Raw genomic sequence first — 27,228 nt, 5'->3', positions numbered from 1 at the left:
CATAACCTGGTACGGAAACACCATTGGAAAATCCTACAAAAAGTAGTGGATACAGCCCAGTCCATCACAGATAAAGCCCTTCCCATGATTGAATGCATCTATAAGAACTATTGTTGCAGGAAAGCAGCATCCATTATCAAGTACCCCCACCGTCCAGGCCATGCTCTCTTCTCACTGTTGCCATCAGGAAGGAGGTACAGGAGCCTCAGGACCCACACCATCAGGTTCAGGAACAGTTAGTACCCCTCAACCATCAGGCTTTTGAACCAGTAGGAATAACTTCCCTCACCCAACTCTGAACTGTTCCCATAACCTGTGGAATCACTTTCAAGGACACTTCATCTCATGTTCTTGATACTTATTGCTTTATCGATCTATTTATTTAATTAATTAATTTCTATTTTTATTTGCACAGTTTGTCTTTTGCACACAGATTTTGTCTTGTGTGCAGTTTTTCATTGATTCAATTGTGTTTCTTTGCATCTACTGTGAACACCCACAGGAAAATGGATCTCAGGGTTGTATATGGTGGCATATATATACTTTGATAATAAATTTGCTTTCAACTTTGATACATTACCCTGAGATTCATTTTCTTGTAGGCATTCACAATAGATACTTTGAAACACAATAGAATCAATGAAATACCATACACTTAGATAGAAAAACTACAATATAAACTACAGCAGACAGCAAATTGTGCAAATACTAACAGGAAAAACAAAATAATAATAACAATAATATGGGTAAGTTTTTTACACAGCGAGTGGTAAATGCATGGAATGGGCTGCTGGCGACAGTGGTGGAGGCAGAAACGATAACATTAGGGTCTTTTAAGAGGCTCATGGACAGGTACATGGAGCCTAGAAAAGTAGAGGGCTATGAGTAACCCTAGGTAATTTCTAAAGTAAATACATGTTTGGCACAGCATTGTGGGCCAAAGGGTCTGTATTGTGCTGTAGGTTTTCTACATTTCTGTTTCTATGTAATATATAAGTAAGCAATAAATAATGATGAGGAGTCATATAATTCTTGAAATTGAGTACATAGGCTATGGAATCAGTTGGGACCTCAGTGACAGGGTGAGTAAAGTTATCCACTCTGCTTCAAGAGCCTGATGGTTGAAGGGTACTAACTGTTCCTGAACCTGATGGTGTGGGACCTAAGGCTCCTGTACTTCCCGATGGCAACAGCAAGAAGACAACATGGTCTGGATGGTGAGGGTCTTTGATGGATCCTGCTTTCCTGTATTTGTGGATGGTGGGGTGGGCTTTGCATGTGATGTACTGGGCTGTGTCCTTCACCTTTTGTAGAATTGTCTGTTCAAGGGCTTTGATGTTTCTATTCCAGTTCATGAAGCAACCAGTCTGTATATTCCACTGTGCATCAGCAGTAGTTTGAGATGACATGCATACAGAATTAGATGTTGCCAATCTGAACTGACTAGGGTCTGCAAGTGAGGAATTTGTGGATCTAGTTGCACAAGGAGGTATTCGGGCCTCAGTCTTGGAGTTTACTGATGAGCTTTGAGGGGATGATGGTGTTGAATGCAGAGCTTTAGTCAATGAAGAGCATCTTAATGCATGAATCTTCACTGTTCAGGTGTTCCAGGGCTGAGTGAAGAGCCAATGAAATGGCATCTACTGTTGATATGTTTCATCACCAGCTTGTCAAAGCGCTTCATCACACTGGGTATAAATGCTACTATATGCTGGTTATTGAGGCATTAACCCAGTGAAGTTCCTCTCCAACTTTCCACGTCTTGTCTTGATAGGCAGTGTAATGGGGGAGGGGGGCATATAAACAGATTCTGTTACTTGGACAACATGAGTGAATCTGCAGATGCTGGAAATAAATAAAAAACACAAAATGCTAGCAGAACTCAGCAGGCCAGATAGCATCTATGGGAGGAGATAGTGACAACGTTTTGGGCCGAAACCCTTCATCAGGAGTGAAGTAACATGGGATGGTTGAGGGGGGATAAGAAGTGGGGGGAGGGATGAAGTAGAGAGCTGGGAAGTGATAAGCTGGAGGGAAATGGGCTGGGGGAAGGTGGAGAATTATGGGAAATAAAAGAGAAAGAAAGGTAGGGCTGGGTGGAGATTATAGTGAGGGGGGAAAAGAGAGAGAAAGAGAACATGACTAAAATTATAGATAGGGATGGGGTAAGGGGGGGGGGGCAGGGGTATCAATTCACAGACCTCCGTTGTCCCATAGATGCTGTCTGGCCTGCTGAGTTCTGCCAGCATTTTGTGTTTTCTGTTACTTGGAGTTGTCCATTCACAGTCTTCATTATGAGGAAGCCTGTTAGAAAGATAAATAACACTTGATTCATGAGGTCCATGAAACCTTATGTACACGGATGTAAGTCATTAAGAGAATGTGATATCTTGCTTTCTTTCTCAAGGCTGAGAAAAATCATTTTGGTTGGCATAGTAATCTCTTAACTGATAGGATTTTCATAAGCAATCGAGACTAGTTCAGTGGCCGCATAAAATCCTCCCTATACATCAATAAATACAAAAAAAAAATTTAGAATTGCAGCTGACTGGTACGCATAGATTAGAAAAGAAGCATGGACTTTCTTGATTATATAAGTGTGAACAGTCAGCTAAATCATTGGATTTCTGTCCTCAGACTAGAATCATAACTTTAGCAGAATACAGGTCAGAAGGAAAATTTTAGACTTGTTGTTTTGTTAATCCTTTGCATCTTTGAGTAGAAGGGTGTGGGACTTGTTACTTTACCAATTATTTTACATAATGTTTTAAATATCTTTCAGTTTCTTTTTCCTCATCACTTATTACACCCTAATAAAATACTTTATACCAACTTTGTAGTGTTCTTTTCCCTTACTGATCTGCATCTTTGAAACTTGTTTATCATTCCCTTATAGGCAGCTACACGTTGTGTTTGATATTTGTGTTTCCAGTGCATTTTGGATAAATTAATCCAATCTCTGTCATCCTTTAGCATGTTGCCAGGTCTCGAGGGCCTGAGTTATAGGGAGAGTTTGGGTAGCTAAGTCATTCCTGGAGTATAGGAGACAAAAGGGGGTGACAATGTGGAGCTCTCTGAAATCATGGAGGTGAATGCACACAGTCTTTTTCTGGGGAAAGGGGAATTGAAAAAAACATGTTTAAGCTTAGAGGCACGAGATTTAAAAGGGGCCTGAGGGGTAATTTCTTAATGCAGAAGGTAGTGGGCATGTGAAACAAGGTGACAGAGAAAGTGGTAGAGATGTGCAATTATTCCCCTCCCCCAGGTGAGAAACTCAGTCCTGATGTGTTCTTATAACTTTCTCTCTACATCTTTGCTTTTATGAGTTCTAAGTTCCAGGTGGAGCAAGTGCCTACTCCTGCCCCTACACCTCATCCCTCTCTACCATCCAGGGCCCGAAACAGTCCTTCCAGGTGAGACTTCACCTGTGAATCTGCTGGGGTCACTTACTGTGTTCGGTGCTCCTGGTGTGGCCTCCTGTACATTGGTGAGGCCCAATGTAGATTGGGAGACCCTTCGCCGAGCATCTACACTCCGTTTGCCAGAACAAATGGGATCTTCCAGTGGCTACCCATTTCAGTTCCACTTCCCATTCCTATTCTGATATGTCCATCCACGGCCTCCTCCACTGCCGTGATGAGGTCACACTTAGGTTGGAGGAACAACACCTTATATTCCATTTTGCGCAGCCTCCAACCTGATGGCATGAACATCGATTTCTCAAACTTCCGATAATACCCCCAAACCCCCTTCATTACCCATCCCCTTATCCCTCTCTCACTCATCTCACCAACTTCCTCGCTTTTTGCTTCATCCCTCCCCTTCCAAGTTTCACCTATCACCTGGTATTTCTGTCTCCCCTACCCCCACCTTTTAAATCTACTCCTCAGCTTTTTTTCTCCAGTTCTGCCAAAGGGCCTCGGCCCGAAATGTCAACTGTAGTTTTTTCCACAGATGCTGCCTGGCCTGCTGAGTTCCTCCAGCATTTTGTGTGTGTTGCTCAGATTTCCAGCATCTGCAGACTTTCTCTTGTCTATGATTTACAATTTGCATTCCAAATTACTTCTGATGCAAATAGTCCTTTGGCTTTAATTTTGATCAACACAAAGATATGGGCAATGCTGCTGGTTTATGTCATCTTTGTACAGGCAGCATTTGCTGAATGGTAAGCAAAGAATTAACTGGCTGTTACTTAGTCAGGAACCACAGACTCCGATTGTGCATCTATTGGCGTTATTTCACTGGCCTGCTAGGCTGGAAGAGCTGGTTTGTGTTGGGTGTAACCTGTACAAGTGTAGAAAATGTGTGTTCTGCAGTGATTCAGCCTTAAATTATTCAGCATGCTAGGGACTGAGGAGGACTTACAAACCTCATATCCATTTTCTCGGAGGTGGCTAATGGATCAGGGACTGTGCCATAGCCAGGCATGAGCTGGGTGCTTGGGCCTCTTTTCCCCATTTTCTGGGCTCAGGGTTTCTATTGCCATCCCAAGTGATGCGCCTCCTTTTAGAACAATCATGATCCGAGGATTCCCACGTGTCAGTGAAAATGTTTCATTTTTCTTTAAGGAGGTTTTGAGAATGTTTTTGAAATGTGTCCTTTGTCCTGAAAATCTCCTGCCAAGATGGAGCTCAGAGGACCCATTTGTGGGAGTTTGGTGTTGGCCAGTGAGCTGCGTGGCCTTGGAGTTGGCTAAGTGTAGTTAGCACCTTGATGCTAGGGATGTTGGACAGGGAGAGGGCACTGACATTGCCGACAGAAGAAACTGCAGATGCTAAAAATCTCTATCTGCTGCCTGACCTGCTGTGTTTCCCCAGTGTTTGCAAGACACACAGTGGAGCAGCACACAAACACTGGGGGATCTCAACAGATAAGCCAGCAAAGGAAAATGGACAGTAGACATTTCAGAACACAAGAGGTTCTGTAGATGCTGGAAATCCAGAGAAAACGCACATACCAATTGCTGGAGGAATCAGCAGGACTGGCAGCATCTATAAACAGCCTTGACTCCAATACTCCATCCTATACTCTAAGACGGAGGGGTGACCATAAACCATTTATTCCTCTCTATAGAGCTGCCTGACGTTGAGTACCTCCAGCATTTTGTGAGTAAACATTTCAGTTGGATACCCTTCATCTGGACTGAAAGATGGAGGGGAAATGACCAGAGTGAAAAGGTGAGGGGATAGAGTGGAGTGAGAGCTGGCAGACAATAGGTGGATCCACGTGAGGTGGATGATAGACAGATGAGGGAGGGGGAGAGTGTTGGTGATAACTCTCCAGGCTTTGCAGTGCCTGCAATTGGAAATCTATACTTCTGAAAAATAGAAGAGGGCAGTGTTCATTGATACCTGATGGACAATATTCTCTTTGGCTGGAATTGAGGTTTTGATCTGTGAACAGTTTTGATCAGTTGGTTGTGGAGAATTCATCAATATCTCTGTTTCCCTAAATGGAGGAAGTGGTCAATATCTAGCAAATTCTCATGTCTACAGTATCTTTCATAAGCCACTAGTGACAGACAAATGATGATTGTATTTCCCGGTAAGGGTGGAGATGGTGGTGTTTTCAGTAGCTTGTTGCCCTTGCTTTGCTTTGCGGTAAAGTTTGCTTGGGTGTATGGTGCTGTCATAAACACAAGAAATTCTGCAAATGCTGGAAATTTAGAGCAACTAAACTGGTCTCAGCTAGTGTGTTGTGCTGTCAGCCTTGATTACCAAGTGCAATTTACCTTATAGATGACTCTCGTCCATCACTGAATTTAGCTCTAAGTTCATGTCAAGGTTGTAATAAGATCTGGAACTGAGAGACCCTGTGGAAATCCGGACCGATCATTGCTGCACACTGTGTATTGTGGTTCTTGAACATTCCACCAAATGGCAGCAGCTTTTCTCTATAGAAATGTGCACTGTTCTGAACATAGAATACCAGAAATAGGACATGCACAGTACAGCAGAGTGCAGGCCTCCAGCCCACAATGTTGTGCTAACCAATATAAATCTACTCCACTATCCCTTCCTACTCAAAGCACATAACTCTCCATTTTTCTTGCATCCTTATGCCTACCTAAGAGTCTTTCAAATATCTCATTGTATCAGCCTCTACCACCATCCATGACAGTCCATTTCAGGCACCCAACACTCTCTCTCTGAGTATATAAATAAAAACCTACCTCTGACATTCCCTCTAAATCTTATTCCACTCACCTTAAATGGATCTTCTCTGGTATTGGTTACTGCCACCCTGGGAAGAAGGTGCTGGCTGTTCACTCCATCTATCCTCTCATAATCTTGCACATCTCCATTAAGTCACTTCTCTTCCTCCATCACTCCAAAGGGAAAAGCTCTAGCTCACACAACTTATCCTCATAAGAAATATTCTCCAATCCAGGCAACATCCTGGTAAATCTCCTCTGCACTCTCTCTAAAGCTTCCATATACAGTGGATTCTCGTTAATTGGCACACGTTGAGACCAGTACATTTTGGCTCAATTAAACAGCTGTCCAATTAGCTGAAGTTTCATGGAAATTGTTTCAAAATTATTTAAAATTCTACCATTTAAAAGAGGAATGAATTATATATTTAAATGAAATAAAGGACAAATTAAAACACTACCAATGCTATTAGAGTAATATGAAACTTTGTATTCATCCAGAGTATGCTGCCATGTTCTTTTGATTAACTACAAATGAACAAAACCAGTGCAGACATCTAGTCCAGATAAGGGACTGCTTTCAGAGAATGCTTTTGACAATTGCATCTTCCAATTCTTCATTTCAATTGTAACATTCAAGGTGATTGTCGATACCTTCAAATTCTTCATCGTTCCTAACTTGTTGAAGTAGTTCATTTTCACTCATGGCCTTTTCTGGATTTGTAAGCCTGAATGCTTGAAACCTCAGTGAGCAAAATCTGAATTGTCTTACTGCTTATTTCTCACCGACTGTCAGTGACAAAAATCACCGCTTTTTGAACACAAACGCATGCAGCTGGCGCGATTTTAAAAAATGATGTGCTCTAAGCAGTGTGGTGTTAATCAGCTGCACAAGTGCATGTGATAGCCGCTAGTCAGAAGCAGTTCAATAATGGTCACCTGTCCCAAATAAGCAGTATCGTGTCCCAAATAAACAAAGGGAATCCTGGCTATTTTCTTAATTTCTGTTCTTTCAGAACTATCCCAAATAAGTGGCTGCCTGGTTAACCTGATGCCCCAGTTAGCCAGAATCCACTTAATGAAATGACGAGAACTGAAGACAATGCCTCATGTGTAGTCTAACCAGAGATTAGTAGAGCTGTAACATTAACTCCTGGCTCTTAAACTCAATCTCAAAGCTAATGAAGGCTGGCACATAATATCCTTTCTTAACTACTTCATCAATTTGCATAGCAACTTTGAGCAATCTAGGGACTTGGATCCCAAAATCCTTCCATTCCCCCACATTCCTAAGAATCCTGCCATTAATCTTGTATACTGCCTTCAAGTATCATTTCGCACTTTTCAGGATTGAACTCTAATCAGCCCTTTCTTTGCCCAACTCTGCATCCAGTCCATAGTACATCCTGTTATAACCTATGACTTCCTTCTACACTGTTTGCAACACCTCCAACCTTCATGTCATCTGATATTTGTTGTACACCTACTCTAAAGGTGTCAGAAGTTGTAGAGGAGGCTTGACCCAGAAGCAGAGCAGTGGAGGCGATTCAGGGATAAGTGATAATTTTAATAACAGACTGTGAAAATAACAAGCGACAAGGGCCACTAAACACCACAGGCAACAAGATAACTGAAGGCTAGGAGCAATTGGTTGAGGCTGGCTGGTTCAATGAGTAAATGAGGACTGTGGATGAGAACTGGGTTTATAATGATTTGGAAATGGGTGAAAGGTGACTGCTGTTAGGTGGGAGGAGACTGAAAGGTGCCTGCCTGACGGGAACCCATCACTCCAAGGTCAGTACTCAATTACCTGGGGTAATCTGGATGTGTCCAGTGAAACTGCTTGATGAGTGATGGATCAAGATGAAACTGGGTGGCACCAAGACATCTCCTCCAGGCCACACTCTTCCCAGTAGACTAGGTATTGCACACCTCATCCACGATGACGTGAATCCATGGATCGTGTACACTGGACCACCTTCCACCATCCTAGTTTCTGGAGGTGCAGGCTGAGATGGTTTGAGCGATGGTCCTTGGATTACATGGAAGATAGGTGTGAGTTGGTAGCAGTTGGAGATTGATGTAATAAGAAACCTTGAAGGGACCAATGAACTGGACAGATACAACTTCCATGTGGAAGGGTTAAAGGTGGCAAAGCATCACAGAAACTTCTGTTTGGCTCTTTCTGACTGCCTATTGGACTGCAGGTGCTAGAGGACAAACTCACTGAGGTGCAGAGGAGGGAACAAAAGGATTGCAAAAGTAGGAGATGAATTTGGGCCTTGTTCCGCCACAATGCCTTGAGGCAGTGGTCCCTAAACACTGGGCCATGGACCAGTACTGGGCCGCGAAGAAATGAAATGATTTGTCAATATAAAACAATATGAGTCAGCTGCACCTTTCCTCATTCCCTGTCACGCCCACTGTTGAACTTGAATGCACGCAAGGTATGAGTAAAAAACAAACATCGCTTGAGAGTTTCTTTGGTAGAGGTGGTAGGGGACATAAAAGGCCTAATGGTGATGATAACACAGAGACAGCTGAGGCCAAGACTGCAGAAAAAAAGAAAGCTTCCTTCAACAGAAAATACGACGAGTTGTACATAAAATATGGCTTTATTGCAACTGGTGACTCGCATGCTCCGAGCCTCCTGTGTGTGATATGTGGAGACAGGCTGTCTGATGAGACAATGAAGCCCTCAAAACTGCTTTGGCACCTTGAGTCCAAGCACTCTGCACTTAAAGACAAACTTGTTGAGATTTTTGAGCGGAGAAAACATGAGCAAGCAGGACAGAAGCAAGTGCTGAGAGCCACCACCCCCACAAATGTTGCTGCTCTGAGAGTGTCGTACCTAGTGGCTAGCCGTATTGCTAAGGCTAAGAAGCCTTTCACTGTTGGTGAAGAATTGATTCTGCCTGCTGCCAAGGACATGTGCCGTGAACTGTTGGGAGAAGCTGCAGCTAACAAGATGGCACAGGTTTCTCTTTCAGCTACCACAGTTTCAAGGAAAATCAATGACATAGCAAAGGACATCGAAGCACAGCTGTTGGAACAACTTAACGAGGCACCATGGTATGCTATCCAGATCGACAAGTTTACCAATGTCGACAACAAGGCAATACTGCTGGTTTATGTGTGATATATATTTCAAGATGCTCTGCACTAGGATATGTTGTGTGCACTGCCGCTGCCAACTAACACAACTGGGGCAGAACTATTCAAGTCTTTGAATGACTACATGTCAGGCAAACTGGACTGGTCATTCTGTGTTGGAATATGCACAGACAGGGCTGCAGCTATGACTGGACGGCTGGCTGGTTTCACTACCTGAGTCAAAGAGGTTGCTCTTGAATGCCAGTCTACACACTGTGTCACACACAAGGAAATGCTGGCTAGCCGAAAAATGTCACCTGATCTTAACAGCGTATTGAGTGACGATGTTGAAGTTATCAATCACATCAAAGTAAAAGCCCTTAACTCATGTCTGTTTGAGCAGCTTTGCGAGGAAATGGATGCAGAGCACAAATGCCTTCACTACCACACTGACATCAGGTGGCTATCGAGGGGGAGAGCCCTGGCCAGGGTTTTTGAGTTAAGAGAGCCACTACAGAAATTTCTTTCAGGACAAAAGTCATCACTGGCAGCACACTTCAGTGACGAGGAGTGGATAGCAAAACTCGCTTATCTGTGTGACATCTTCAACCTGCTCAATGAACTCAATTTGTCACTTCAGGGGAAAATGACAACTGTCTTCAAGTTGGCTAATAAAGTGTCTGCTTTCAAGGCCAAACTGGGACTGTGGGGACGGCGAGTGGACAGGGGCATATTTGACATGTTCCCAACATCAGCTGGAATTTTGGGAGAGACTGAGGCTGCACTGTCCTTCTCACAGCTGGTGCGCTTTCACCTATCTTTGCTGTCCACAGAATTCAAGCATTACTTCCCAACCGCAAATGACCCAAGACGTGCAAAGGAATGGGTCTGTGACCCATTTGTGAATGTCCCCGGTGAATCATCCATATCAGCGTGGGAAGAAGATCAACTCCTCGAGCTTGCAAATGATGGTGGGCTGAAAAGTATGTTTGACATAGCATCTCTGCTGGCATTCTGGATCAAAATCAAGGCTGAATATCCTGAGATAGCTACGAAAGCACTGAAAATGTTGCTTCCATTTCCAACATCATATCTCTGCAAGCAGGGTTTTCTGCAATGAATGCAGTGAAAACTAAATTGCAGAATAGACTGTACATAGGGAACCCTCTTCGAGTATCGCTGTCTCCCATCACCCCTCGACAGGACCGTCTTGTTGCAGGGAAACAAGCCCAGGGCTCCCACTAATTCAGCGATATTGGTGTGTTGCAATGATTTTATATGTTCATATGAGGAAAATATGCGCTGTGTGTTTAATATCCAAACGTTACTTAAAATGTTAAGATGCTGTTGACTTATAAGTGACCTATAATTGACTTTATCACTATATTCATGCGAGGAAGATATGAGCTGTGTGTTTAATATTAAATTTGTTAGATAAACCCTTTTAGAAATGAAATTGAGTGTACTAATTAGCCACTTATAAGTAACTTGTAGTTTCAACTATATTCCGGTCGTGATTAACAACCCTACCACCCTCCCCCCCGCCCCGGTTGGCCGGTCCACAAGAATATTGTCAATATTAAACTGGTCCACGGTGCAAAAAAGGTTGGGGACCCCTGCCCTGAGGATGCAGGGATGCAGTGAGGGATGCATGTTGGAGAACCAGGTCTGCCACCTCAGTGGTTAATGGGAGTTTGGTGAGGGCAATGAATTGGGCCACCTTAGAGAACCATCCACCACTATCGTGATCACTGTGACCCCATCAGAAGCAGATAGACCTGTGATGAAATCCATTGCAAGGTGGGACCATGGAAGTCAGGAGACAGGTAGAGGCTGCAGGAGCAACTCAGCTTCACTATCTTTTGGAGTAATTGGACTGGGGCGCATTGAGAGCAGGCAGCAATGAACTGGCATACATCTGCAATCATCTGCATCATGATTTCTGGTATTGCAGAAAATACAGAGTCCATTGGATGGCCAGAGAGGGATGAGGAGTGGACTCACTGGAGTTCCTTAGAGTGCATGGCCACTGGCACATCAGTGTGAGATCAGGCTGGAACAGGATTGTGCTGAGGGGCCTGGCAGATTCAGCTCTCAAGATCCCAGACAATCTGGACAAGGATCTAGAAGGAAGGAATAAAGTGACAGAGGTTTGATCTCTGTTTCCACTAGGTTGAATTGTCATGACAGGGCATCCATCTTGGTGTTCCTGGAGTCAGGTTCATAGGGGATGGTGAAGATGAATTGCCCAGCAAGCCTGACGTGGGTTGAGTTGGTGGGTCTGCTGTGTTTCTGGTGTTCAGTTCAGATGAGGAGGGGTTCAGTGTTTCCCATCAGTCAATGTCTCCATTCCTCCAAGGCCCATTTAAAGGTGAGTAGCTGGGTGGAGCTTACCAGATAGAAGGCCCCTTGTTGCCACCTATTGATGCCATTTTTCTGGATGCAGTGGACATTTAATGCCTCCTCAGTAAGCGTACAAGTTGCTTTTCCCATTGACACTCAAACTGTTGGATGGGTGTAATGGAGCTTTCCCTAACTGCATGGGCTTGGGAGGCGTTAATGATGAGTGTCCTGCAGGATGAAATGGTCCTGGAAACAGAACTGGGGTTCTGGCTGGAGATCTGGGTGGTCATTTCATAAATCAATAAGGAGAGCCAGAGTGATGAGGTCGGTGGACATGTCCCAGGCAGACAAATCATCTTTCTTGTCCTCCAAGAGGCTGTGATGATGATGGGCCAGAAGCGCTTCTGAATTCCAGCCACCCTCCACAGCAAGGGTCCTGAATTCCAGCATGGAATTCAGTGTAACCCAGCACGGAGCACGAGGGTCCTGAACTCCAGATAATCCAGCACGGAATGTGAGGGTCCTGACTCCAGGTAATCCAGCACGGCGTATGAGGGTCCTGAATTCCACAGTGTAACCCAGCACAGAGTGTGAGGGTACTGAACCCCAGAGTGTAACCCAGCACGGAGTGTGAGGGTCCTGAATTCCACAGTGTAACCCAGCACGGAGTGTGAGGGTCCTGACTTCCACAGTGTAACCCAGCACGGAGTGTGAGGGTCCTGAATTCCACAGTGTAACCTGGCACAGAGTGTGAGGGTCCTGAATTCCACAGTGTAACCCAGCACGGAGTATGAGGGTCCTGAATTCCACAGTGTAATCCAGCACAGAGTGTGAGGGTCCTGAACCCCAGAGTGTAATCCAGCACGGAGTGTGAGGGTCCTGAATTCCACAGTGTAACCCAGCACGGAGTGTGAGGATCCTGAATTCCACAGTGTAATCCAGCACGGAGCATGAGGGTCCTGAATTCCACAGTGTAACCCAGCACGGAGTGTGAGGGTCCTGAACCCCAGAGTGTAACCCAGCACGGAGTGTGAGGATCCTGAATTCCACAGTGTAACCCAGCACAGAGTGTGAGGGTACTGAACCCCAGAGTGTAACCCAGCACGGAGTGTGAGGGTCCTGAATTCCACAGTGTAACCTGGTACAGAGTGTGAGGGTCCTGACTTCCACAGTGTAACCCAGCACGGAGTGTGAGGGTCCTGAACCCCAGAGTGTAACCCAGCACGGAGCATGAGGGTCCTGAATTCCACAGTGTAACCCAGCACGGAGTGTGAGGGTCCTGAATTCCACAGTGTAACCCAGCACGGAGTGTGAGGGTCCTGAATTCCAGAGTGTAACCCAGCACGGAGTGTGAGGGTCCTGAATTCCATAGTGTAACCTGGCACAGAGTGTGAGGGTCCTGACTTCCACAGTGTAACCCAGCACAGAGTGTGAGGGTACTGAACCCCAGAGTGTAACCCAGCACGGAGTGTGAGGGTCCTGAATTCCACAGTGTAACCCAGCACGGAGTGTGAGGGTCCTGACTTCCACAGTGTAACCCAGCACGGAGTATGAGGGTCCTGAATTCCACAGTGTAATCCAGCACAGAGTGTGAGGGTACTGAACCCCAGAGTGTAACCCAGCACGGAGTGTGAGGGTCCTGAATTCCACAGTGTAACCCAGCACGGAGTGTGAGGGTCCTGAATTCCACAGTGTAACCCAGCACGGAGTGTGAGGGTCCTGAATTCCACAGTGTAACCCAGCACAGAGTGTGAGGGTACTGAACCCCAGAGTGTAACCCAGCACAGAGTGTGAGGGTACTGAACCCCAGAGTGTAACCCAGCACGGAGTGTGAGGGTCCTGAATTCCACAGTGTAACCTGGCACAGAGTGTGAGGGTCCTGACTTCCACAGTGTAACCCAGCACGGAGTGTGAGGGTCCTGACTTCCACAGTGTAACCTGGCACAGAGTGTGAGGGTCCTGAATTCCAGAGTGTAACCCAGCACGGAGTGTGAGGATCCTGAATTCCACAGTGTAACCCAGCATGGAGTGTGAGGATCCTGAATTCCACAGTGTAACCCAGCACGGAGTGTGAGGGTCCTGAATTCCACAATGTAACCCAGCACGGAGTGTGAGGGTCCTGAACCCCAGAGTGTAACCCAGCACGGAGTGTGAGGATCCTGAATTCCACAGTGTAACCCAGCATGGAGTGTGAGGATCCTGAATTCCACAGTGTAACCCAGCACGGAGTGTGAGGGTCCTGAATTCCACAATGTAACCCAGCACGGAGTGTGAGGGTCCTGAACCCCAGAGTGTAACCCAGCACGGAGTGTGAGGATCCTGAATTCCACGGTGTAACCCAGCACGGAGTGTGAGGGTCCTGAACCCCAGAGTGTAACCCAGCACGGAGTGTGAGGATCCTGAATTCCACAGTGTAACCCAGCACGGAGTGTGAGGGTCCTGAATTCCACAGTGTAACCCAGCACGGAGTGTGAGGGTCCTGAATTCCACAGTGTAACCCAGCACGGAGTGTGAGGGTCCTGAACCCCAGAGTGTAACCCAGCACGGAGTGTGAGGATCCTGAATTCCACAGTGTAACCCAGCACAGAGTGTGAGGGTACTGAACCCCAGAGTGTAACCCAGCACGGAGTGTGAGGATCCTGAATTCCACAGTGTAACCCAGCACAGAGTGTGAGGGTACTGAACCCCAGAGTGTAACCCAGCACGGAGTGTGAGGGTCTTGAATTCCACTGTCTAACCCAGCACTGAACTTGACCCTTGGGGCTGGTGAAGTATCCGATCCACTGCCGCCCCTTACTTCCTGTATGGTCGAAAATCCGGCACACCTCAGCGGTGAATCTCTCATATTTATTGCCAATCGTAGTTTTATTGGCCCAGCTAGTGGCAGACCAGCTCAGAGCTCACCCGGTTAATAGAGATGATGAAGGCAATCTTGGCTCTGTCCATAGGATACTGAGCTGGTTGGAGCTTGAAGTGTAAGACACACTGGGACAGGAGGTTGCAGCATCTGGAGTAACAGTAATTTTGTTCTCCTTTACACTTGTGTACTGTAAAATGACTTTAAACAGTTTTGGATATTGAATCTTGAAGGTGAAAAAATTCTGAGAAGGAGAAACAAACACAACTTGGAAGCTGAAAATCTCCATAACTATGGGGTCCTGCAAAATAAAACAGCAGAAGTTTATTGAAATGTCTTTGTACCCAAGGCCCTTTAGATAATCTTGCTGTATTTTGTGCAGTCAAACCGTTCTGCATTAGGGAACAGCTGGGTGATCATCAGCAAAAATGAAAGGAAGGAAGGCACCTGGGGAAAGAAAAAGAGAGGGAAGAAGAAATTGGGCTGTTGTCGAACACAAGAACCACTCACAAATGTCTCTTTACAGATCGAACAAATGCATATTTATTTGATTGATCTTTCACCTTACTGTCTCCAATTGTATAAAGCATGGAATTTTACATACCTTAGAGATAAGGATCCGGCACCACTGTAGAGTCACTCGGCTATAATTTCATGATCAATCCAAATCAGGAATGCTCAAAATCAGTCACAGTGACATCATCTTCCCTGCACAATCAAGTGCCTTAAATCCCCTTTCTGTTGGTTGTCGCCTATGTCTCTTCCCTAGATCATTCTTTTTTAATTAAGGCCTTGGTTACCATGGAGGAGGTATTCCTCATGGGATATTTAGTAAGTTTTATCTTGTGCAGTGTTAATTATTGCAGGAACTGTAGAGGACGCTTGGCCCAAAAACAGAGCAATGGAGACAATTCAGCAATGAAGGATTATTTTAATAATAGACTGCGAAAATAACGAGCCACAAGGGTCACATAATGTGAGAGAGAGAACAGATACTAAACACTACAGGCAATGAGAAAACTGAAGGTTTGGAGCAACTGGTAGGTTCAATGAGTGAACAGTAACTGGATGAAAGCTGGGTGTGAATTGGCCGATGAGTTGGCAACAAGTGGCAGGTGACTCCTGTTAGCTGGGTGGAGACTGAGACTGCCCGTTTGTGCAGACCTGACTGAAAGAAAACCATTTTCCGGTCCTTGGCCCTTGAAAAGTCACTCGCTTATTCCTGAAACCATTCCAGTAAATACACTTTCCAGAATATTATGAAGCTATTGAAGAAAGTGTTCTGACCAGAATTTGTTAACAAAATCTTTCTGGTTGAATCAACCTCGTATGGTGGTTCTTCACAGTGTTTTCACTTCTGCATCTGCTGTCTCTGTTAATGAAACCCAGTACTTGTATGTAGTTAACCTCCTTCTCAACCAACTAGGTACCATTCAAGAGTTATATTGTCTTTGTACTTTAATAATGTATGCTTTACTGTATTAAGTTTAACCTGCCAAATATCAGCCTGTTCCACCAACTTACATGCACCCTCTTGAAAATGATCATGGTGCTCTTTATTTTCCCTCTGTGCTTTCATGATTGTTTCCTGTGCCCACTACAGCAGGCCTTTTGTAAACATCAGGTGAAATGATACTGATTACCATCCATCAGCCGTTCATCACTCAGACAAGTGGTTCCCAAACTGTTTCTGGGTTACTGCTCCCTTGCCTACCAGACCACATCTCCCTTTTGTGCCATCACATAAAAACTATAAGAATTTTTAATTAATGATGCACAGTGAAAGAAAATAGGAACTCCAATTCAAAACAGTGACAAATAATTGCAAAAAAATTAAATCTACTTAAAGCTACAAATAAAATTATTTATTTAATTACAATAAAAATTATTTTTATCAACAATTTTAGAGTGTACATTAGTAATCCAGCTATTCACCACTTCATTGCTTTTTCACCTTTCAATGAGATGGTTGGATTTTGTGCAATTATATCACCTCAACATCAGTCTGAATGTCACTCAGAGGAGTTCTCGGGTCCCCACATTCAGTAATTTGTGGTCTATTTTGTTGCTTTGAAAGAAGTTGGGTGACTGCACTGAAACTACACTCCACTAAATATGATGTTGGAAAGGAAATAAAGAGCATCTTGATCTTTTTCCAATGTGCAGGATAGCATTCAAAGATTTCTTTCTGCAACCAAAAGTTTTGTTATGATTTTTTGAGCATCAGCTCGGTCATTTTGTATCGAGATCAGTTCCTCCTCCATTCTTTCTGTTAATTTCTCATTATAAGTGTTCAGGAATGGATGTATTACCCAGTCTGGAATTTGGATTGAGAGAAGATCCTGAAATCTCTCTGACATGTCTTTATGCAGCTCACTCAGGGGGGCACAGTATTCTTAAAGATCATCTCTGGTATTCTTTCTTTCTCTTCCAACTCAGAGAGGCTCAGAAATTGGAAAAGGTCATGCGATCCAATGTTACACTTAACTAGGGTAAACTTAGACAGGAATCTGGAGGAGACTGATTGACAAGGTTCACATCAATTCCTTGAAATTGAAGATTGATTTCATAAAATTTTGTGAATAATTCTGATAAATAAACAATGACATGCTTAATATTTGTGAGTTATTACTGAATGAAGCATTTGAGGTGTCAACAAATTTTATCAGTTTCAAAAATTACAAAACTGCCAGGCAGTTTCCTTTTGAAAGCCATCAGAGTTCAGTGTCTAACAGCAAGCATCAAACTATTCATCATTCTAAATACAAAGCTCTCAAAATAGTCGAGTACTGAAAGCATGGGACTTCATTTTAATTTACTGCTCTGATGACTATTTAATATTTTGTGCAGCTGATCGCTTAGGTTTTTTTTATGATGTGATGTTGTTTGTGAAATACACTGAATGTTACAACTTTTTTCAAGAAATGAATAACCCCATGGTGGTGTCCTATCACTGATGGTGTCCCATCTGTTGCACAGGCAAGAATGTTGGTGAGCAGAATGTCCTTCTCTTTGAAAAATTTCTTTACAACCCAAAGTACTGACTCTCCCCTTCATATTGGTTTCTGGCCCCCTTGTAAATTAGAACTCTTGAACCATCCTTTCATCTTTTATTAAGTGAACATAACCAATAAGCAAACATTCAATGCCTGGCAAAGTTGACTTGTCCAACAACAGAGCAAATTCTGTTATCCTAAGCATGATGTACAATGTGTCTTCCACATTCTCAGACATATCATTTATTTATCTTTGAACAGAGTTGTCGCTGAGCAGAATCACTTCAATTATTTGGTCTGGTGACTTATGCAAATCTCAGAACTTCCCTTACTACTGGCAGAATCAGTTCATCGCCAATTGTATGGGGCTTTCCAGATTTAACAATGAGCAATGAAGCACACAACCCATCACTGTTTTGTTGTGAAGTGCTGGCAAACATTTTTAAAAGTGTTTTCCATTTCTGAAAGATTTCACAAAGTTCTAGTTTGCTTTATCAGAATGTATTCTCTTCAAATGTTCTAGGAACCTGACTGGTTTTATTGCCTCAGTTAAAACAAAATTTCACACAACATTGGCTGCTGTTGGTTGCCTGGTGCTGGTATAAACCCATATTTCAGACACTACTCCACATGACACTATCTCCACTTTTTTTTCATTTGTATGCTTCTGCCAGTTTCATTGTAGATTAACGATCATGGTCAATCCCCTATTGTTTAATTTCAACCTCAAGCACTGTGATCAATAAAGGGGAAAGTTATGGTGTTATAATAGCTCAGGCAAAACCTGACTGCCTGATTAAGTGGGTAGATTAAGTGGGGCAGTGATATCTCAGTTGAGCTGTGGGCTAGAGAAATCTGAAAGGGTAGATTCTGAACTTTACTGCATTGAATACCATACCCCAATTCAGAGGAATTGCTTCACTTTGTGATCAGAGTATGGAAATCATACTAGCTAACACTGTATTACAGTAGTGAATGGGAATAATGTGCAGACCTGATCCAGGAATATCACAATTTCTTCAATCCAGGTTTCTCGTGATATGCTAAATACGGAAATATCATATTGCTTTTCAGCAACTATAACACACCGAGCAAAGTAAGAGAATGATGGGTTAGCAAGAGGTGAGGTGATTAAGTGATCATTGTGATCAATTATGAGGATCAAATGCTTATAATAAGTAATTCATTTCTTAAGTAAACCAGTAATCCCTCAGCTGTCCCTTGTTACCAAGTACCTTCCCCCCCCCCACTACCCCCTTTATCTTTATTACCCCTTTAGAAACTCCCAGGGGAGACTGCATCCACTTTGGGAACAACTGCTGGCTCGGGCAGTTACTTATACATGCTGCCACAGTCCATTTGGCATTGGCACTTCAAAATTTGTTCAGAAGTCAGTATAAGGTACATCAAGCACATTACCACCGTAAACCTCCTATGTTATCTTTTTTGAAGCAAATTCAAGTTTACACTTTTTCGTTCAATTTTCCATCAGTTTAAGTTAAATGTGATTCTCATTTAAAGACCCTTGTTGACTACTGTAACTTGATCTCATATTTCTACGTGACTGTGAATTTTGTCCCAGATTATTGTTTTGCAGTCTTTCTTTTGCCAAAATTAAACTGACTTTATAATAAAGATATTCTCCATTCAAATTCATTGTGTTAACACCCAATTTATATCTTGATATTTTGGACAACGTGGTTCGAGCCATGATCCATCCAAAGTTTCCTACTCCTGAGCTGATAAGAGTAAGATTTTGCTGCATTAGCAGAGGTGTCACCTTTCAGGTGAGAAACTAAACTAGGGCCCCATCTCTCCCAAAATCTATTTCAATGAACCCCATCCCCAGTGTCATAGGTAATTTTTCTCCCTGAATCAGATTTTCTGGTCTTTATTTCATTGTTGGTATATTGCTGTGCATGAACTTTATAGCTGTGGCGCCTACAGATCATAAGCACTTTATTATCTGTAAGTGGCTGGCACTCTCCACAAAGGAAAGCAGAACGTTATATAATTGTAAAACTTTTCGTGGTTCACCAGTTTCTGATAAAAGGAGTACCATTTCTTCTACAGCTATTGGGTGTTACAAATTAATTTCTATGCGACAGTAGAGAGGAAGAGCTAGATACTCTTGTTAGGATTATGTTCCAGAACTTTGTTATTGAGAACATGGCATTGAAGCTCATTGTAGCACCTGAATGGGTTTCCAAAGGAAATCACTGGAACCCATATAACTGGGTTTGCTTTCATAGGATATTACATTTCTTTAGCTTGGTTTTTCTCTGAATTATGCATGAATTCTTACATGTTATATTTTCCGGGCTGTTAGGATTCATTCACACATTGTATTGCTCACAGTTGGAAATGGAGAGGCTGAGATACAGCCTGAATATTGTAAAGTAAATGTATTATCTCCATGCTAAGTCTTATTACTGTCCTGTAATCTGACCCCCACCCCCCGTTCTGCAATCTACACCTTGGTACAATTAATCAATTTTCTCAGTGACTTGACAATCATTAATTAATGGATTTATTTAATTTGATCAATCCTGAGGTGATGCAAAATATCTTCTGCATTTTAAAATAATTATTTTGCAGGACATGTCCATCCTTCCCTCCCTATGATGTAGAGATGGCTTGATTATTCAAGATCTTGTTTATAGACATTTGATAATTAGCATCAGAATGCTTATGTTTGTGATGTACCATTTATACAATGTTATGTATTCTGTACAGAGCAGCAGAACATCTTCATAATGTTTATCTTTCCTCCCTCTCTTGTTCCTGCTTACCAACAACATTTGGGTAGACTTGTAAGTTAGTTATGTATATCATGAGGCTAAATTTGAAGTTGTGGGCAGATGCAGTTCAGCCAGTTTGGTAGTCTAGATGGTTATCAACAGCAGAGATTAAAATGAAGACTCCATTTTGCAGCAGGAACAGATTATAGATAACTGAGAAGTGATCTGTTTGTTTACTGTCTTGGGTAGTGAAGGGGAAAGCAATTGGATTTCCCATTTTATTTCATGAATTTGTGTGGTTTTGGTATCCTTAAAGGAAGTTGTTTTATTAGATGCAATCCTACCTGTCACAAAGAAAGGGTAGTGTGGTTGTTGGCAATGACCACAGCCTCGAATCATCAAGACAATTAGGCTTAGCTAATTCCAACTGCCTCAAAAATGACTGTTCTTTCACAAGTGGGAGTGTTTGCTAATGGAGAAAGAAGATGGTGGTCTCTGGAGCAATAAAAAAATGAGGTGCTGGAGGAGCTCAAAAGGTAAAGCGGTTTCATGTTCCATTTGGTGCAAAAACAAATGCTGGAAGTACACAGGCAGTCGAGTGGTCTGCAATTGAACCCAGAAGAAGAAGAAGAAGTATATTTAGTCGAAGAGTATCCAGCAGTTTTGTAAGCTGTCTGCAAGCTGTCACCGTTGGTTACTGGCACCAGCTTCCTTGTTCCCTTAATACTTAAAAAAAATCACCCGTACGGGGTGACTGTCATCCTGGGACTCTGCAAGTGATGTGATAACTAGTGACTATATTATCTATAAATAGAAAATCAAAGCATGGTACCCATCTCTTCAATTCCCTTGCTTCCACTGCCTCTGTTCCTATAAGAATAAGATGAGATGAGATGATTTGTTGTGAAATTAGAAGTACATTTGAAAATACAAAATGGAGAATCCGTGAGTTGTCCTTGAAGCAAACTGGCTTTCCTATTTAGCTTTCGAGTCACAGAGTGATACAGTATGGATACAGGCCCATTGAGTCCATGCTAACCATTGACCGACCATCCTACGTTCATGTCTTTGTTCAAATAAATTCACCGATCCTGGATGATGTAGAAATTTTCAACTGAATCCTGATGTTTAGTACTGCTGCCTCTCTGAGTTCCTGCTACCCTGTTTATAGAAAGTAAAACTGGGTAAAGAATCAATTTTTAAATAATTCAGGTAATCATAGCAGAGCCCTTCATCCCTCTGAGCCTGTGCCAACCATTCAAACTCCAAATCCTACACTGATTCTATTTTGTTCTCCCCACATTATCCTGAACTGAATAATTCACCAATCCCCTCATTTCTGGATGTGGAAGGAAACTGGATCAGACAGAGGAAACCCAGACAAATGTAGGAATGGTGTTCAAGCCCCATACAGACAGTGAAAGAGGACCCCTTATTCCTGCAGTGTGAGATGGTAACTCTGTTATCTATGGTACTGTGCTATCCAGTCTGCTAATAGAGAGCTATTAACTAATACAGAATGTCTTAACCCAACTCTTGGTTGCTAATCCACAATGTTGTTTACTTAAACTCCAAGTTGAACTCTTCCTGCTTCTATGACAAATGTTTTGATTTCGTTTTAAGTACTCGAGGGAGATGGGGGGAAGGATAATCAGATGCAGATCAAGTAGAATAACAAGCTTTACCTTCCTATCGCTACCGTGCATTTTATCTCTTGAGAACGCTGGTTTGAACATTTAATATAGACAACCCTGTCAGCACTTGGTGGGTTTAGAAATTGCTTTACTTTAATGATTTACAGGATTAGGAAATGTTCTGCAGTGCTTCTTTTTTGATATTATGGACTAGTACCATTGGAAGCTTTATCCTCTCAACAATTGTGTTTGAGGTGTGGCCTTTATGTGGAAGACAACTTTGTCAGAATGTTACTCAGCATACGGCAGATATGAAACATATGAAATAGAATTGAAAACTCTGAAAACATTCAACATGTCGGACAATGTTCATGGAACGAGAAACAGAATCAGTGTTTCAGATCAAAGACCACAGTGGGTGCAACACCAGTCCTTCTACTTCTTCCTTTCCCACCATCCAGAGATGCAAGTGTATTTTTAGATGCAATTCGCTTGTGGGTCCTGGGTAGTGGGGTTCTGATGATGGAAGCCACCTTTCTGAGGCACCGCTCCTTGAAGGTGGATACTATAGAGGCTAGTACCTATGATGGAGCTGACTAATTTTTTAAGCCTCTGCAGCTTACTTCCATCTGGTGCAGTACACCCCCCCCCCCCCATACGAGATGGTGATACAGCCCGTCAGAATGCTCTCCATGGTATATCAGTAGAAGTTCTTGAGTGTTTTAGGTGACAAACCAAATCTCCTCAAACTCCTAATGTAATACAGCCACTGTCTTGCCTTCTTTATAGCTGCATCGATATGTTGGGACCAGGTTAGATCCTCAGAGATCTTGACACCCAGAAACTTGAAACTGCTCACTCTTTCTACTTCTGATCCCTCTATGATTGGTTTATGTTCCCTCATCTTACCCTTCCTGAAGTGCACAGTCAGCTCTTTGATCTTACTGACGTTGAGTGCAAGGTTGTTGTACAACTAACCTACAAACCAATAATCCATGTACTGTTCTTATCTTCACTTCATTTGATGGTCACATTGTGGTCTGTACTGCATTAGAGAAACTAAATTAAGGCTAACTGGCTTCATGGAACACCTGAATTTAGTCCATAAGGCTGACTTTTGCCTGCCACATTAATTCCCCATCCCACCCCACCCCGATCTGTGGCTTCCTGCACTGTTATAATGAGCACAAAGTACACTGCAGATGCTGTGGTCAAATCAAGACATACAAAAAAGCTGGATGAACTCCTGACTGGAAGTCCTGATGTATAGTCTCGACCTGAAACGTTGACTACTCCTTTCAATGGATGCTGCCCGAACCTGCTGAGTTCATCCAGCTTTTTTGTACATCCTGTTATAATGAGGCCTTAAGGAGCAGCACCTCATCTTCCATTCAGAAATGTTGTAACTTCTCAGCCTCAATATTGATTTCTACAACTTCAGGTAACTCACTCTGTTTATCTTAGGTGAGGTTAGTCCATCTGTTACTCTCCTGATTTACACAGCCTGATCTGCTGAGCATGTCCCCAGCTCTGCATTCACAACCTTCACATTCCTTTGTGGTTTTACTCTCTAAATGCTCACATTTCATAGCCATTACATTGTTCTGTTTAGATTATTTCTCTCATGATCATGATCCTCCTCACCTCATTTACTGTTTCTTTCCACATCCACTCTGACTTCACCCTATCAGAGAGATTCCCTTTAACCCATCCAGCCATCCACAACCTGTCATCTCTTTCCCATTTCTGTTTAAGAGCTCTTGACCTAAACATTATTTATGTTCTTGCACAAATGTGGAACTGCTGCATGCTTCCAGCAATTTTCGATTATTAATTTTGAGAAAGTATGTTGGGATTGTAAGTGCACTTTTATTTTTCCCCTGAAACTAAAACCAAATCTCGAACTGTAGCGAACCAGTCAACTTCACTATTACTGAAGGTGATGGCATTTAAGATTCAAGATTGTTTAGTGTCATTTCCAGCACACAAGTGTAAAGGAGAACAAAATAAGTGTTGATACAGATCCAATACAACATAAAATAAAACACAATAATTTAAAAAAACACTGTAAATATGTAAGAGAGCTTATATACATTGATTGGATGTCCATAAAGTGACTCTAGGCACAGGAGTGTCTGTACATAAGAAGACTCTGACAGGAAATGATAGGTGTGGAGGTGTTGTTGCTGCTTGGGGAGAGTAACTGTTGTTCAATCTGGTGGTCCTGGCATGGAAGCTATGTAGCCTCCTTTCTGATTGAAGTGGGGCAAACAGTCCATGAGCAGGGTGGTGGGATCCTTCATGCTGTTACTGGCCCATTTCCGGCACCTTTCTGTGTAAGTGTCCTTGATGGTGGGTCGGCTGATGCTGGTGATGCGTTGGGCAGTTTTGACTCACTGTTGTAGTCTCCCTGTCTGCAGCAGTGCAGTTTCCACACCTTGCAATGATACAGCTTGTTAGGATGCTCTTTACTGTGCATCTGTGGAATGACATGAGCGTAGGTGTGCATAGTCCAGCTGTCTTCAGCCTCCTCAGGTGTTGATGAGCTTTCCTCAATGTGTTCTGGGACCATGAGAGGTCATGCGACATATGAACTCCTGAGCTGTACCATTTCCTCTCTGTAGGCCATCTCATCATCATTGGTGTTGAGCCCCACCACTGTCGTGTCCTCGGTAAATGTAGGTGTTTGGCCATGTGATCATGTATGAGTAGAGTGTACAGCGACCAGCTCAGCACACAGCACTGGGGGCTGTGTATGGCCCAATCGTTATGATATTGAGGCTAGAGTACAAACTATCTGTAAATCTCCAGAATGTGTACTGTTGTCAATTTGGACAGGGTTACAGCTGGGGCTGAGTGTGATATAAAGTATAGGTAGATGAAACAACAACAAATTTTACAATTTGTCCATTACTGTAGCATAAAAACACTTCAGAGAAGCATTGTCATCAGGGTAACAGGGCTGATGGCCAAAGTTTGCTCAAGGAGGTAGGTTTTAAGTAGGAGAGAGAATTGTGAGTTTTAGAAGGAGAATTTAAATTCTTGCAGTCCAAGAATTGGTGAAGTGATGAAGATCAGAATGGTGCAAACGTGTCACACAGTGGCTGGTTCAAGGGTCAAAGTAAAATTATTATCAAAACACAAAAACGTCACCGTATAAAAACCCTGAGATTCATTTTCTTGTGGGCACTCACAGTAAATACAAGAAGCACAATAGAATCAATGAGAGACCTCACCCAACAGGACAGACAAACAACCAGTGTGCAAAAGTCAAAACTGTGTAAATACAAAAAGAACTAATAATAATAATAATAATAAGAAGAAGAAGAAGAAGAAGAAGAAGAAGAAAAATGAAGAAATTATCACTATTGAAGAAAAGGTGAACCAATGGAAGGGCATGACCCTCCATGGAAGACATCCCCACAATCTGAGCAGAATAGATGCCGACAAGGAAGATTAAATGCCCAGCTCAGAATTGGAAACCTCTTCCCGGAAATAGAAGGTTTCCTTGTGGCAAAACAGGACCGGGAGTTTAACACACAAAAAAACAAAAATACATAATAAAAGACCAATAAATTTAAGATGATAAATGCAGAAAATGCCGAAAAATCCAGAAACAATCCAACACGTTACAGGATCCTGTACAGTTAAACTCAATCTGATTATTTTAAAGTTAAAGTTTGTCCCAAGCCTTACAGGCTCATCAGGCCAGTGCTTATGCTGATTTCTGTGGCATGAATCAACAGAGTACGAGACTCCTGGATAGGACGCCAGTCTATTGCGAGGTTGACCCCCAGCATTTTGCCGGTACCCATTTTCAGCTGGGTGGACTGGAGCAATGTGTGGTTAAGCACCTTGCTCAAGGACACAACACGCTGCGTTGGCTGGGCTCGAACTCACAACCCTCAGATCGCTCGTCCAACACCCTAACCACTTGGCCACACACTGCACACAATCTGATTATTTGCACAGGCACAATCAAGTGCCTGTGCAAACATCATTCATCAAAATCTTGCTTTAAAATACAGACTCATAAAAGAAAACATACTTTACTATAAATACTAGCCTGATCCAAGCTAGAGTCAGAAACCCACAAATTATATTATGACCACTCATTTATTACAGATCGAACAATCCATAATAATGGTCTAGATATAATAATACAGGATAAACAAGCAAGAACAACATTTTATAGATATAGCTATTCTAAACATACGTAACTTATAGAAATTGGTAAGTGAAAAACATGAGAAATATGTTGAGTTAAAAGAGGAAATTGAAAGACTTCCTTTGGATGGCAGAGTGGAGATACGTTGCTGCCAAAGAAGGTGTAAGGCGCTCCTTCCATCTGCAAGTCTGCAGGTCACCCCTGGGCAAGGTGTAGCACCTGCTTAACCCTCACCCAATCAGGGTCACATGAAGCCACGAGAAGAAGTGCTGCATGTCACAAGTCCTGGTTATGTGACCACTGACGTCAGGCAGACTATCTCCGAAGAGTACTGTTAATCTTGTAAATACATTGCTCAGAAGGCGGCAATGGCAAACCACTTCTGTAGAAATATTTGCCAAGAACAATTATACGATGGCAAATAATGATGAAGAAGTTCCCTCGTGTGTTTGAATTATAATGACTGCCTTATTACAGGGATGATGGACAGTCACTGTAATGTAAATTCACTAAATGCTCATATACTGTACATACAGTCTGCACCCAAGTTATAACTATTCTCCATTCCTGAGAATTGTTTGTAAACCAAACAATTTGTAAGTTGAAAATGAACAAAAGTAGTGTGTTGGAGAGGATCATAGAAACAGGTATGATGGGAGATCGAGCAGGAATGGGAAGAGTGGTCAATGACTGAGTGAGTTTGCACAGCTTGACTCAGCCACTTGGGGGAGGAGAGGGTGGGAATGCTGCATTCTCATCTGGCAGGTAATGCTTGCCATTCTGCAGTAGCTTGCAACTCAATCCATATCTAAATCACCGATCTCCCAAATGTTCCTTCCTATGCCAAGGACGATCTGTGAGAGTGGGGGGGGGGGGGGGGGGGTGATGATTTTGATGCTTTTTTTTGCAAGGGAGGGTGTTTGGGGTTTGCAAGTTTTGTTTCTTTCTTCTATGTGCACTGTTGAAAGGCTGATCTCTTTCAACAACTCTCATGGCTTTTCTGTATTTCATGGCTATCTGGCGAAGACAGATGTCAGAGGTGTATTGTAAATAAATACCTTGACAATAAAATGAACCTTTGAAGTCACAATTTGGGTGTTTATGGCCCCTGGAGGGCTGTAGAGGTATGGGGGCAGACCACCTCAGGTGACAGTCATGTCTAGCACCCACCAAAGGAAGCAAGTAGATTTGATTAAGTAGAATTGGTCAAGTAGAATTGGTTAAGTGAGACGGTTGTTGAGC

At 42.9% G+C, this 27,228-nt stretch overlaps 1 protein-coding gene across 2 annotated transcripts in view; it reads left to right on the top strand.

Annotated features, from left to right (window-relative positions):
- tmem184a (transmembrane protein 184a) overlaps positions 1–27,228 on the top strand; it is a 90,688-nt gene that overhangs the window by 41,256 nt on the left and 22,204 nt on the right. The gene's annotated exons all lie outside the window — the stretch shown is intronic.

This window comes from Hypanus sabinus, chromosome 9 (assembly GCF_030144855.1).
Source record: "Hypanus sabinus isolate sHypSab1 chromosome 9, sHypSab1.hap1, whole genome shotgun sequence".
Lineage (NCBI taxonomy): Eukaryota > Metazoa > Chordata > Chondrichthyes > Myliobatiformes > Dasyatidae > Hypanus > Hypanus sabinus.
Note: the sequence above shows the minus strand (reverse complement) of the source record. Positions and strands in the feature narration are given on the sequence as shown.